Source organism: Phascolarctos cinereus, unplaced genomic scaffold (genome assembly GCF_003287225.1).
Source record: "Phascolarctos cinereus isolate Bilbo 61053 unplaced genomic scaffold, phaCin_HiC Scaffold_3;HRSCAF=262, whole genome shotgun sequence".
Taxonomy (NCBI): domain Eukaryota; kingdom Metazoa; phylum Chordata; class Mammalia; order Diprotodontia; family Phascolarctidae; genus Phascolarctos; species Phascolarctos cinereus.
The window spans coordinates 143,661,848-143,677,453 of NW_027555736.1; the positions used below are offsets into that span (position 1 = coordinate 143,661,848).

The following is a 15,606-nucleotide window of genomic DNA, read 5'->3' on the forward strand; positions in this document are numbered from 1 at the left end:
ACTTTAGGGGCTGAATAGAGGCTGGACTGGAGTAAGCAGAGGCTTGAGGCAGGCCAACCCACCAACATGCTACTGTAATATACCAAATGAAAAGAGTCTGAAGGAGGGCAATGGTAGTGTTAGAAGAGAGAACAGAGTATATATGTGAGAGATGCTGTAGAGGTATAATCGACAAGCCTTGACAACTGATGAGATACAAGGAGTGAGAGGTAGTGAGGAGTAAAAGATAACTCCCAGGTTGTGAGCCTGATACCTTTCACAGTTATGAGTAGCAGCTGCATTCTTAAACAAGGAAGAGAAAGAAATTACAAAAGATAAAATACATAAATGATCATATGAAACCAAAAAACTTCTTTGCAAACAAAATTAATGCTCCTAAAGGAATGCTAATGGAAAAAAAAATCTTTGTATCAAGTTTCTCTGTTAGAAGTTTGGTATCTAAGTTCATATACACACATGCAGGAAAGATGTGAAAAGATAAAAAGAAAGGCAGTGGGAAGATGATAGGCAAACTGGTATACTGTTGGTGGACTTGCGAATCAGTACAACCATTCTGGAAAGCAACTTAGAAAAGAATTAGAAACAAAGCACATGCTTTATAAGGAATAACTAAAGAAAGCATGGTACACCAACCTCACACCTATCAAATTGGCTAATGTGACAGAAAAGGAACATGATTAAGTGTTAGAGATGATGGGGAACACTGATACACTGTTCATGGAGCTGTGAACTGAACCAACAATTCTGGAGAGCAATTTGGAACCATACCCAAAGGCAATCAAACTGTGCATACCCTTCGATCCAGCAATACCACTACTAGGTCTGTATCCCAAAGGATCATAAAAAAGGAAAAAAGAACTACATATACAAAAATATTTATAGTAGCTCTTTGTGGTGGCCAAGAATTGGAAATTGAGGAAATGCTCTTCAACTGGGGAATGGCTGAACAAGTTGTGATATTTAATGTAATGGAACAAATACTAGTATGCTATAAGAAATGATGAGCAGGAAACTTTCAGAAAAACCTGGAAAGACTTACATGAACTGATGCTGAATGAAGTGAGCAAAACTAGGAGAACACTGTACACGGTAACAGCAACACTGTGCGATGATCAACTATGACTGATTTAGCTCTTCTCAGAAATACGATGAACCAAGATAATTCCAAAAGACTCATGATGAAAAATGCCATCCACCTCCAAAGAAAGAACTACGTAGTCTGAATGAAGATCTGAATGCCAATGGAAGCATACTATTTTCACTTTTGGGGGGTTTTTTTGTGGCTCTTCCCATTTGTTCTGTTTCTTCTTTCACAACATGACTAATATGGAAATAAGTTTAACATGATTATACATGTATATCCTGTATCTGATTGGTTGCTGTGTTGGGAAGTAAAGGAGAAAAATTTGAAACTCAAAATGTTATAAAAAATGAATGCCAAAAACTATCTTTACACGTAACTGGAAAAAATAAAATACTATTTACTAAAAAAAAAAAAAAGAAAAAGAAAAAAGAAATTGTGGTACACAAATGTAATGGAATTACTGTGCTATAAGAAAATGAAGAATGGAAGAAGAAGTAGAGTGTACAGTGAATGTAGAGTATAGAGTGAAGAAAATAAAGCCAAGAAAAGAATATAACAGTGACTACAACAATGTAAATGGAAACCACAAAAAAAAAAAAGATGAATGTCACAAAATTACAAAGAACAAGCATGGCTCCAAAGAAGAGATATGATAAAATACTCCCACTATATTCTTTTGCTGAAGTGAGAGGTCTCCAAATGTGATATACTGCACAAATATTCTAATTTTTTCTTTCCATTTATCTTTCAAAAATATTTTATGTTATATTGGATGGCTCTCTGGGAGTGGGAGGGAGGAAATAATGGTGATGTAAAAAATGAAAATATACTGAATTTGCTATATACTTGGAGAAGCAAGATGTACACAGTGCAAGTTCATGGCTACATGTACAATCCTCTTTTTACATTCTGCTGTACATATGAGAATGCTCATCTTAGATGTTTATCAAATTAAAACTTTTTTTAAAAAAAATGAATGCCATTAATAGACTACCATAACAGTATCTTCACTGATATGAACCTCAATATGAAAGGCATGCTAAAATCAGCAAGGCACTACAACGTGCAGGGCATCTGAAAGGAAATGGAAAAAAAATCTCATTATACAAAAAGAACAAGATATAATGAAAATTCATTAACATGACAGCATATGTATACAGACATACAAGTATACCCACAAATTTATCTCAACATAATGCTACAGTCTCTCAAAATTTTAGATAAAACTTTTGATAAAGTATATTAGAAGAAATAATTTATTATCCTTTGGTTTTAATGGAATAGTTTCCTCATGAGTCACACTGACATCAATGTGGAAAATATAAGCTGTTCTAAAAGTAATTATGAATATAACAACTTCCTTCTGTATTTTATTTTTAAATAGTTTTTATTACAGCCAAATATGAAACAGACTTTGCCTTGAAGAAGCTTTCATACTATTGATTGTACACAAAGTGTAACTAAACAAACAAAACACATACAAAGAAATTTCCAAAGGCAGAGAATGCTAGTAATTAGAAGGATTAGAAAAGGTTTCACATAGAGATTAACAATGGATCTGTGTGTGCCTCAAAGGAAACCAGGGACGCTACAAAGCAAAGGTGAGAGGGAGTTCATTCCAGATATGAGAGACCACTGTGCACAGATATGAAGGGAAGAAATGGACTGTGGCGTATACACATAAATATACAACTAGCAAGCTAGTCAAATTATATTAGAGGCTTTGCCCTCCTCTGTATGCAGAGCTAAGAGACCACGGATTTGGAAGATAGCATATGACATCAGACTTGTTGGTTAGTTTTGATAAACTTTTTTCTCCTCTTTTTTTATTCTTTGTGGAGAGCTCTCTGGGACAAAAAAGGGATATACTGGGCAATGCAGGTGATAAAACTTAAAAGATACCAATAAAACTATTTTAAAGGATCATGTAATACACTTTATTCAATCGAATTCAAACATGTATTTTAAAAGTTCTATCTATAAATCACAGTGGAAAGCACAAGAAACAGAAAAGATGAAAGATGTCAACATGATATTTCTAGCCCTTTGGAGCATACACTGTGATAGGAGGGGGGGAGGAGTGATGGAGGGGGAAAAAATGCAGACAAATAAGTACAATAAAAGGCAAAATGTCAGTCAGTCAATTAGTATTTATTAAGTACCTCCTATGTGCCAGATACCAAGCAAAGCATGCTAAGTGAAATGCACTCAAGAAGGCCACAGTTGAATGGGGGAGATAACATGCAAACCAACTACATACATACAGGATAAATTTGAGGTTGTCTAAGAAGGAAAGTACTAAAATTAAGGAGAACTAGAAAATGCTTCTCCCTAAAAAGGTGGATCATTCAACTAGAGATAGAAGGAGATTCACTGGGGAAGATTCCATGGAAGAAATGGCACCAAAAGTGGGTCTTGAATGGAAAAGAAAGGTTTCAAAAGGCAGTGATATGGAAGAAATTTGTTTCAGGCATGTAATGGCTAGCCTGAAAAAACACAGAAAGAGGGGGAAAAGATCAGGAGAAAGTCAGTGAAAGATAATGGGACACTCCCACTTTGGAGGTCCAGAGGGGAAGCATGAACCAATCAAAGAGAAGGACAGCTGGGGAGAGAATTAGAAGGGATAAGTAGAAGAACTAGAAGAGAATAACAAGAGGAAAGAAGTACAAAACAAGATCAAAAGCTACAGAAAATTCCAAGGAAGAAAAAGGACAGAGAAAAAGACATTAGATTTGGAAAGTAAGAAGGTACTGGAAATTTTGTAGAGAGCAGCTCCAAGAAAGTATTTGTATGTATTTGCTCAATTAAAAGATGGATTAAGAGAATTGTTATATGAGGATCTAAGAAATTATGTGATATTAATGAGTAATAATTGGCCCATTTATATACAGCAGAATATGAAAAGAGAATTGCACATGCAGCCATGAACCTGAACTGTGCACAGCGTGTTTCTCCAATTATACAGCAAATTCAACAAGTTGTTTTCCTTTTTTATATCATCATAATTTCCTCCCTCTGACTCCCAGAGAGCCTTCCCATATACCATATTCTACGAAAAGGCAAAGGAGTCAGCAAGTAATGAGACACTGAAAGCAATAAGTATGGCTTTTCAATTCTGAAGTCAAAACGGGCTAATCATTACTCATTTTTGTATGAAATAATTTCTTAGATCCCCATAGTAGTAGTTCTACTACTACATCTTTAGATTAAGCAAATATATAATGACAAAATAACAATACTTGATGAGTATATGGATTTCTGAAACCTTTACAAGGAAGGCAGCTAGGTAGTGTAGTGGACAGAACACTGGAGTTGGGAAGACCTGAGTTCAAGTACTGCCTAAGACAGTTACTGGGTGTGGAACCTTGGACCTTGAACAAAGCATTTAGCCTTTCTCAGATTCAGTTTCCTCATCTGTAAAAGAAAAATAATAACATCATCTTTTTCAAAGGATTGCTGTGAGGACCAAATGAAATATTTGTAAAGCACTTTTCAAACTTCAACATGCTATTTAAAGTCAGCTACAACAATAATAATAGGTATTATTATAATTACCAATTCCATCCTTACCCCCCTCGGATCCGAAGCCCACAGAAGAAGCTTAGCACTGAAGTAAGAAAATAAGAATCAAAGGAAAGAGTTTTAAGGACATATGAGATCTGATCATATTTTTATGAAGAAACCAATGGGAGGCTTTACTATTTCTCTTCAGGGTATTATGTCCAGTCACCAAGTTAAAAAAAAACATTCAACTCCTCACTTTCCTTCACCCTGTATTTCCAATCAGTTGCCAAATCTAGTTGCTTATTCCTCTAGTATATAACCTCTCACCTCCACTAAAAGAGCCGAATTCAGATCCTCAACACCTCTTGCCTGGACTACTGCCAATAGTCTTTTGTTTGGTATTCATGAAAGACTCTCACTATTCCAATCTACTTTCCAAAACAGCTGCCAAAGTGCATTTCCTAAAGTACAGGTCTATGTCAATCCATTAACTCAATAAAATGTCAGTAGCCTCCATCACTTTAGGACAAAATATAAATACTTATTTGGCATTTAATGCTCTTCATAACCCCTATCATCTATTACACTACAATCCAGCCTTTCCAGCCTTATCATATATATTTTCTATGAATCCAGTCCAAAAAGGCCTTGCTATTCTTTACATGTGACGTTCCATTCCTAATCTGTGTCTTTTCACTGGTAGTTTCTATGCCTAAAATGCTCTTCCTCCTCACCTCCACCTTCTTCAAGAGGCTTTTCTTGGTCAGTACAAGGTGCCTTCTCCCTCAAAGCTACCTGGCCTCTGCTTTGTATGTGCTTTATATATACCTATATCATACATGTTATACCTGGGGTTGGTTTACCCCCATTAGAATGTTAGCTTCTCCTATCAGATGTCTAACTATACTACAAACGAAGTAAGCATCAAAACGATTGGGTGGCTGAGAAACACAAAAGTTGATCAGTGTAACAGATTAGGTACATAACACAGAGGCAAACAAGCACAGTACCCTAATCTTTCATAAATCTAAAGATTGCAGGTACTAGGGCAAGAGTTCACTATTCAACAAAACCTACCGGGAAAACTGGAAAGCAGTCTGGCAGAAACCAGGTATAGACCAATATCTCACATGACATACCAAGCTAAGGTCTAAATGGATACATGATTTAGTCATAAAGGGTATAGGAAAGTCTTAAACAAAGACATAAACTAGAAGAACAAAGAAGAAATTGTCTGCCATACTTAAGATAGGAGAAGAATTTGTGACCAAATGAGGCAAAAAGAGGAACACAGGAGATAAAATGGACAATTTTGATTACATAAATTTGAAAGTTTTTGCATAAACAAAACTAATGCAGTTACACTTAGAAAAGTAAATGAGAAAAAAAAACTTTTCAGCAAGTATTTATCACATAAAGGTCTCATTTCCAAAATACACAGGGAACTGATTCAATTTAAAAGAATAAAAGCCATTTCCCAATTGATAAATGTGCAAAGGATGTGAATAGGCAGTTTTCAGATGAAAAAATCCAATCAAGTTATTTGATAAAAATGCTTTAAATCCCTAAAATTAGAAAAAATGAAAATTAAAGCAACTCTGAAGCTCAACCTCACAATGATCAGATTGGCAAAGTTGACATTAAAAAGAAAAATGGCAAATGCTGAAGGGGTTGTGGGAACCAGGTACATTAATGAGATAATATTTGTAAAAATGCTTATTACAGTGTCTGGTATTTAGGTGCTTAATAAATACTTGCTCCATTCCCCATTCCCCTAATGTACTGGTGGAACTGTGATTTGGTTTAGCCATTCTGGAATGCAATTTGGAACTATGCCCAAAAAGCTATTAAGCCGTACACACGCTTTGACAAATCAATACTACTACTACATCTATACCCCAAAGAGATCTAAGAAAGAGGGAAAGGACTCATACGTATAAATATATTCATTGCAGCTCTTTTTGCAGTGGCAAAGAAGTGGAAACTAAGGGGTGCCCATCAATTGGGGAACAGCTAAACAAGTTATGCCATATGAATGTGATGGAATAATGTTGTGTTGTAACAAATAATGAAAGGGATGGAACTCTACTTCAGTTCATAAATCTTTACCCAACAACCTGAGAAGACTTCTATGAACCAATACAGAGTAATGTGAGAAGAATCAGGAAAATAATTGATACAATAACAACAACAATATTTTAAAGAAAAACAACTTTGAAAGACTTAGGAATTCTGAACAACACAATGACCAATCATGATTACAGAGAACTTATGATTAAACAGGCAATCCATCTCCTGAAAGAGAGGTTATGGACTCAAAAGTAAGTACAGATTGAAACAAATATACAGACATACATACACACGTGTGTTTGTATATATGTATTTAACATGCAATTCAAGAATGTGTTTTGCCTGACTACATGTGTTTATAACAAGGGTTTTGTTTTTCTTGCTTTCTCAACTGGAGGGGAAACAGGTGAGAAAGAGAGAAAGTAGATCTTCATTTGAAAATAAAATAAAATTTAATTAAAAAAGAAAAATTATCTGAGTTATTGATTCTCTATGATCATGGGGCTAGTAAAGCCTGCATTTGAACTTGTATCATCTGATTTGAAGTCCAAGGTTCTTTGAATTTGTGATTATAAGGATAAGGAAGTAAGTTCAGGGACAGCCAAAAGAAATACTTCTTAGTAGCTATCTTCATTGGCAATTTCATTGGCTAACTAGCACTTTCAGAATCCACAACAACTTCTATGTGGGACATGGAGGATGAAATGGGGAAAGTAGCAAAAAATGTAACTTCAAATCTACTTTGTAACTCATCATGTTAAGATAATATAATCAAGACAAATTTTAGGTGAGTGAAGGGATGAAACACTTCCTAGACTGCCTTAGAGGATAGAATCTCAAGAGTGAGAAGGGATCTCTCTTAGGTCACCCATCTAAATTATACTTCATGGGATTTGGAGTCATAACAGCTCTTCCTACTCCAGCAATTCATTTCAATAAACACTTGAGTACCTATATACCAGGTACTAAGCCAGATAATGGGCACACAAAAATAAAAATTGGACAGAGTCTCTGCTCTCCAGGAATTACTACTGAAAATACAATCCATACGAAGAAAAGCAAATATAATATATATACAAAGAAAAAAACTATTTTTCATTTCCAGAAGAAGAAACACTGATAACTGGTAAGGACTGGGAAGGATATCAGGTAGAAGGTAATCCTGAACAGGATTCTGTCAGAATCTGATGGAAGCTAGTGATTCCTAGAGTCCATGTATCACTTGAAGAGGTACATGAACTTGGATGGAAAAAATTTACAACCTTATTTTCTCTAACCTTTGGTTCCCTTAATAATCCTATTCATTTTATGCATTTCAAAACATTATTCTGAGAGAGGGTCTTCAGGCTCCATCAGACTGCCAAAGGAGTATGGGACATGAAAAGGTTAAGATCTTGATCTTAAAGGAAATGAGGAAGCAAAGAATCACACACATAAGGAACAACTGTGCAAAGATGGAACACAGAAAAGTCTCAATTCACTTACATGTCATGGCATCACCTTCCTGACATCATGGTCCTCTTTGAGAACATGATGTCAAAGAACAACTTCTGTGAGCAGCAGTAGGAGCTGCCCCACTGGGCACCCAATCGGAACTGGCCAGTTAACCAACACAACTAACTGCTTCCTTCCTTGCTTGCTTTCTTTCCCTTCCCTTCCCTCTGTCCACAATGGGTATCATACCCTTTCCTGTGGGTACTCTGCCCAAAGGAATATAAATTTTGATCTCTGAAACCTCCCAAGATATCTTGGGGTTTACAGGCTGGATTTTTTTCTTAAGGACTATGCCTTAAACCCAAATCACTCTGGCTGTCATAACAGGTCCCAGGCCAAGCCCCCTTTGTCACTACTTGGGCCCTGACTGGCTAGAGTAAATGTAAACAGCAACTGTTTGCTTTGGCCAGAAACCCTGAGGGTCTTCTCCTCCCAGATTGATTTTTTTTTAAACTAGGTAAAAGAGGCTATTCTCTGCCTCGTTTCTTACCTAGCCTTGATAACTGAGTATGTGTTACACCTCAGTCAAACTGAGACCTGTTAAACACTTAAGCTTAAAAAGACCAAGGTCACCCACTGCATCCAGGGCTATCTCCAATCATCCAGATCTATATCCACTGGACCCAGGTGGCACTGGAAGAGAAAGTTAGGTTGGTGACTTGCATATCATAGTCCTCCCTGATGTCATGGTCCTCTTCAAGAATGAAGGACCATCAACAACAGCCTCAGGAAAGAAAGTAGCACCAGGATAACTGGCTCTCCGATAGGGAAAGGTGTTAGAGCTTACAGAGGGAAAACAAGGTACAAAAGAGAAGGATGAAGAATGCATGGTGTACCAGGGTCTAATTAAGGGCTAGAGAAGAAGTGACCTCTGTAGTCTCATAAAGAGAAGAGCTTATGAGAAGTGGGGAGGAGGCAGAGATTGACAAAGGGTGGGAAAGGAAAGAGTCATTGCTTTCTTGGTGGAAGAAGGTTCTACTGATGAATGCTCATATGAGTGAAGAAAGATGATCTGTGAAGGGAGATGACAACCTTGCCTGAGTGTGTGGCCTAAGGCCTTGGTGTTTGAAAAGTCTACTTTTTTTTTTTGGAGGGGGGGTAGCAACTGGTACCTCAGGGAGAGGGAAAGAAAGTATGCACTCAGGGAGATTTTGAGGGAAATGGGGACAGGGAGAAGGTAACCAGAAGAGGGTACACATCAGTGGCCAGTTACATAATCAGGGACCTGGTGGGGCAGGAGAGGGGCTCTACCATAAGGCAGTGACCTCTTTAACCATTAGCAATGCCACTGTTCTGGGAGTGAAGCATAATGGAAAAGGGGAGTCCACTAGGCAAACTCCACAATGCAGTGGCAGAAATCACCTAGAGAGGAGAGCCTAGAATGGATACTTTGGAAGTTTTGACCGAATGAGGAATATAGAGGAAAGAGAGAGAACAGAAAATTATAGGGGTCATGAATCAGAAAACAAAGATCTACGGTAGACAGAAAGAAAAGACGAATAATGAAGGGAATGAGAGAAATCCTTTTTGGAAAGGGGGGCAAAAAAATGAAATTAAAAAAACTAACAGGACTAGCTAAAGGGAAGGAAAAGAAAGGGAAATCCACTTGACAGAGATGAGTAAAAAAGGGGGAAAGAATTACATAACCAGATAAAAGCAGGAAAGAAAGAAAAAAAGAAATAAGCAAAACTCAAAAGGAAAAGGCGAAACAAAAGGAAAGAATCAGAGGTGAGAGGAAGAGAACCAGTGGGGTGACAGGGCCACCTTAAAAAAGATTAAAATAAAGTAACTAAAGGAACATAGTACTGTGTTTACAACAAAAGAGGAGGAAAAAACAATATCAGAGAGAGATGGAGAAAATATACATCTAACTCTTATAACTTTAAATGTGAATGGATTAAAATCCAATAAAATGAAAAAGAGTGACAGATTTGGTAAGAAAACAAAACCCTACAATGTGTGGCTTACAAAAACATTTTAAAAATAAAGATATTCACAAAATAAAACTGAGGAGATGGAAAAAAATTTACTAGGAATCAAATGGATCCAAAAAGATCAGGGGTTTCAATCATTCTATCTGACAAAGCAAAAATACACATCATAAATAAATAAATGAATAAATAAATGAGTAAATGAATGAATGAATGAATAAATGAATGAATGAATGAATAAAGGAAATTATATTATGGCATAAGGAACCACAGACAAGAAATCAATATCGTCAATAAACTTACACGTTCCAAATGCCTAAGCATCCAAATTCACAAAGGAAACATTATCTAAGCTAAAAGAAGATACAGACAGTAACACAATAGTGATAGGAGACTTACATATCTCTCTCTTACTTTTTGGAAAAGTCTAACAGAAAAATATATAAAAGGGAAAAAATGGAACTGAACAAATGTCTGGAGATACTAGAGTTAAAAGACATAGGTGTCTTCTAAAGGGGACAGCAAAAATATTATTTTGCTCAACACCACACGAAACTTTTACTAAAATTGATCATGTACTAGGACACAGATATTGCAAACAAAAATAAAAAGGCAAACATAGTTAACACAGATTTACAAACCACAACACAATAAAAACAGTAATTAGTTTAGGGGTCACAAACATATGATTCAGATCCAAAAGACTTAACAATGAAATTCTAAATAATGAGTGGGTCAAAGCAAATCACAGAAACAATAACTACGTAAAAGAAAATGATAATGATGAAACAACATAACAAAAGTTCTAGGATGCAACTAAACCAGTCTTGGGGGAAAAGTATATCCTTGAAAAAAAAATAGAAGAACAGAGGATTAGCGAACTGAATGTTTTTTTTTAATCCAAAAGTCGACAAACTTAAAATAAGTACAAAAGGGAAAATAAAATGGAAACAAAATGCCCCAGAGAAATGATTTTTTAAAAACCCTAAAAGATGAAAAGAATAAAAATTGATGAGTCTATATAGCAAACTGATTAAAAAGCAGACAATAAAATTTTTATAGAAAGTAAATATGCAAGGTGAAATCAAAACAAAACCAGAAGGAATAAAAAAAGAATAAGAATATATTATGCTTGGTTATATGCTTAAGAAACTGAGAACATAAAATAGGAGACTACCTTCAAAAAAAAATTCCCAAACTATCAGCAGACCAGATAGAGATTTTAAATAACCAAATCTCAGAAAAGGAAATAGATCTAGCTGTAAAGGAAATACCAAAGAATAAAACTCCTCGTATTGATGGATTTACAGGAGAATTCTATCAAATTTTTTGAGAACTGTTAGTACCAATACTTCATAAATTATTATGAAAAACTAAGAAAGAAAGCACTCTACCAGAATCTTTTTATGAGACATAGTCTTAATACTTAAATCAGGGAACGAAAAAAAAAGAGAGAAATAAAAGCATAGGACAAAATAATTAATTAGCATTTACTCAAAAATTTTAGTCAAAAACTGTCAAACAACTACAGCAGCTTATCCAAGAAATCATTCATTACGACCAAGTAAGATTTATACCAAGGATACAAGGAAAACAATCAACATAATCAATCATATTAAAAACTACAACATCCAAAGCTACAAATTAAGAATATATACTACTATGCCACTACATACATACATTATCAAATTCATACAAAATACAGGAAATTTTAAAAGATAAGATAATCATCAAGTCAATAGGGAACTACTGAGGTTTAATGCCTAGGAAAGGGACATGGTCAACTCTGTACATACCAATTCTGGCAATGAGAGTAGTGAATTTTTTCAATATATTTAGGAAAAAAGGAAGAGAAGGCTAGGGCAACATTGCAAGGTGCAGATGACGCAAAGGAAGACTATTTTTTAGGAATGTTTACATGTCAATGGGACTGAGGCAGGAGAGAGGAAGAGACTGAAGATATGATACTAGATTAAAGGATGAAAAAAACTTGTTTTCTTTAGCTCCCTAGGAAAGAATCAGAAGTAACAGGTAGAAGCTACAGAGAGGCACGTTTATGGTCTATTTAAAAAAAAACTCCCTAACAAAAACTTGAAAGTGGAACAGATTGTCCTAGGGAAAAGTGGGCTCTTCCCTCACTAAAACAGCTTCAAGCAAAGGCTGTAAGACCTCTTCATTGAGGATGTTGTAAAGGGGATTGCTAATCAGGCACAAATTGGACAAAATGGCTTCTGAGGACCTCTACAAAACAGATTCTGTGTTATTTCTAATTTGTTATGTTTTCCTTTAATAACACAGTATGTATAGTAGAGGTTCAAAACTCATTCAACCAACATTTAGAAAGTTCTATGTGTCACAAGCCATGCAATGCACTGAGAGTAGAAAAATAAACGTACAGTCTCTGCTTAGAAACAGATATATAGGGGACAGCTAGGTGGCACAGTGGATAGAACACCGGCCCTGAAGTCAGGAGGACCCCAGTTCAAATTCGGCCTCAGACCAAACACTTGACACTTACTAGCTGTCACTTAACCCCAATTGCCTAAAAGCAAAACAAACAAACAAACAAAAATATATATATATACATATAGTTTTCCAATGAGTTTATAACCTAGTAACAAAAAGAAAGACAATATTTAGAGGTTATAGGGAAAATTTATTCTTGCCATTTGGGACAGCTCTCAGAATTTCTACTACACAAAAAATTCAACCAACTGATCATTAGCAGAGTCAATACATGCTCTTAGACCAGATAGCCTAAAACATTCTGCAATTTCTAGACTCCAGAAGTTTTATTTTATATTTATTCATTATATTCTCACAGACGCTTCTCGATTTGTAGGACTGTGGCACAGAAAAACTTCAAAAAAGAAAGCAGGTCTACAAAATTATTAATGAGAAACATGTTGCTTTCATGGCTATATTATCTATATCTTACAGGTTAAATAAATAAGTCTCAGAAAAAAATGGTTCTTACTAATGTAAACATGTATTGCATATTAAAAAACCATTTAAGTAACCAATAGCAACTAGCAGTGGCATGAGTTTGAAATCTAAACCTAGAAGTAAAATTTTGTAAAATGGCTTCCTTCCCACTCAACCCACTCAACAAATATTCTGGAAACATTCCTTAAAAGAATTTCTTGATGAGGGGAAGAAGAGCCATTGCCAGCAAGTGAGGCCCAGCATTCTCAGCTTTGCCCTGGCCAGGCCGTTGTAAAGCATCCAGCAGCTGCTATGGGTCAAGAAGTCTACCACAAAACATTCTGAAGTCCGCAAAAAGGAGAACTGGAGACAGAAGGAGGCAAAACAAGGCCAGGCTGAGCACTGAATGCAGTCAATGCTCTCATTTCACGTTAACTCATTTAATGAATCCAGCTTTTCTCAGCCACTTAGTTGGTAAGCAATAGAATGCCATATGCATTCCTAGATGGTCTTAGAGTGGAAGAAAATTCCTTTTAAAACAGGAGTTAAATATTTTACCCAGTTCTATGTAGCTTTTTCAAGGACCTCATTATTGTAAGCATTAATGATGGACTGAGAAGTAATAGGCATCTTTAAAACAGTCCCATCTAAACAGAGGTTAGCATAATGTTCATAGAACACTTGCAGATGCTTTGAGTTTCTCTTAACAGAATAGAATCAAGGAGCAGAACTCAGATGCTTATGAATACCATGTTACCTATGATACATTGATGGTTTACTTGAAAGCAAAAACTACTTCACACACACACACACACACACACACACACACACATACACACATACACACACCCCTCTCTTTTTTCATAGATTCCTGCTCCATAAGTAATTATCTGAGGGCAATAAAAGTGACATGTTACGTCATATTTACTAAGCAGATAAGAACGATTCCATTTATGCAACTTATGTGAACAATGAACATAAATATGGATGAAGTGATACAAACATTACATTTTATTATGCTTCAGAAACAATGAAATATTAAAGACTTCCATTATAAATCACTCCCATTCCAGTATTCTTTGGTCCAGTCAGAACTGCCTTCTCACTATTTATGCCTCACAGACAGCACTCCATCTCTCATTTCTGACTCTTTGAATTGACTGGCCCCTATGTCTGGATATCACTTATCACTTTTTTTTTATTTTTTATTTTTTTCAACTCAATATAGGTTGTACATGTGCAGTTATGCAAAACACTTCCTTAGTAGACATGTTGTGAAAAACTAACTCTATTTCCCTTAATCCTATCCTGCCCTCCCATTTATTCTATTCTTTCTTTTGACCCTGTCCCTCCTCAGAAGTATTTACTTCTGATTACCCTCTTTCCCAATCTGCCCTCTTCTCTATCACCCTCCTGCTCTCTTGTCCCCTTCTCCCCCTATTTTCCTGTAGGGTAAGACAGATTTCCATACCCAATTGAATGTGTATGTTATTCCCTCCTTAAGCCAAATCCTATGAGAATAAGATTCATTCATTCCCTCTCACCTTCCCCTGTTTCCCCTTCCACTGTAAGAGACTTTTCTGTTTTTTTTTTTGTGAGATAATTTACCCCATTCTACCTCTCCCTTTCTTCTCCCAGTATCATCCTCTCTCATCCCTTAATTTTATTCTCCAGATATGACCCCTTAATCTTCAACTCACCCTGTGCCCTCTATCTATCTATCTATCTATCTACATATACATACATACAATTGTTTTCCTTCAACTACCCTAATACTGACAAAGTTCTCATGAGTTACAAATATCATCTTTCCATACAGGAATGTAAACAGTTCAATCTTAATAAGTCTCTTATGATTTCTCTTTCCTGTTTACCTCTTCATGTTCCACTGGAGTCCTGTATTTGAAAGTCAAATTTTCTGTTTAGCTCTGGTCTTTTCATCAGGAATGCTTGAAAGTCCTCTATTTCACTGAATGACCATTTTTTCCCCTGAAGGATTATACTCAGTTTTGCTGGGTAGGTGATTCTTGGTTGTAATCCTATCTCCTTTGCCCTCCAGAATATTATATTCCATGCCCTGCAGTCCTTTAATGTAGAAGCTGCTAAATCTTGTGTTATCCTGATTGTGTTTCCACAGTACTTGAATTGTTTCCTTCTGGCAGCTTGTAATATTTTCTCCTTGACCTGGGAACTCTGGAATTTGGCTACAATATTCCTAGGAGTTTTCCTTTGGGGATCTCTTTCAGGAGGAGATCTGTGGATTCTTTCAATTTCTATTTTGCCCTCTGGTTCTAAAATATCAGGGCAGTTTTCCTTGATAATTTCTTGAAAGATGATGTCTAGGCTCTTTTTTTGATCATGGCTTTCAGATAGTCCAATAATTTTTAAATTCTCTCTCCTGGATCTATTTTCCAGGTCAGTTGTTTTTCCAATGAGATATTTCACATTGTTTTCTAATTTTTCATTCTTTTGGATTTGTTTTACAGTGTCTTGATTTCTCATAAAGTCACTAGCTTCCAATTGCTCTATTCTAATTTTTAAGGAAGTATTTTCTTCAGTAAGCTTTTGGACTTCCTTTTCCATTTGGCCAATTTTCTC

At 35.9% G+C, this 15,606-nt stretch overlaps 1 protein-coding gene across 3 annotated transcripts in view; it reads right to left on the reverse strand.

The window, feature by feature from the left end:
* Positions 1-15,606, reverse strand: part of CSNK1G1 (casein kinase 1 gamma 1) — a 255,113-nt gene that overhangs the window by 176,760 nt on the left and 62,747 nt on the right. The window lies entirely within an intron of this gene.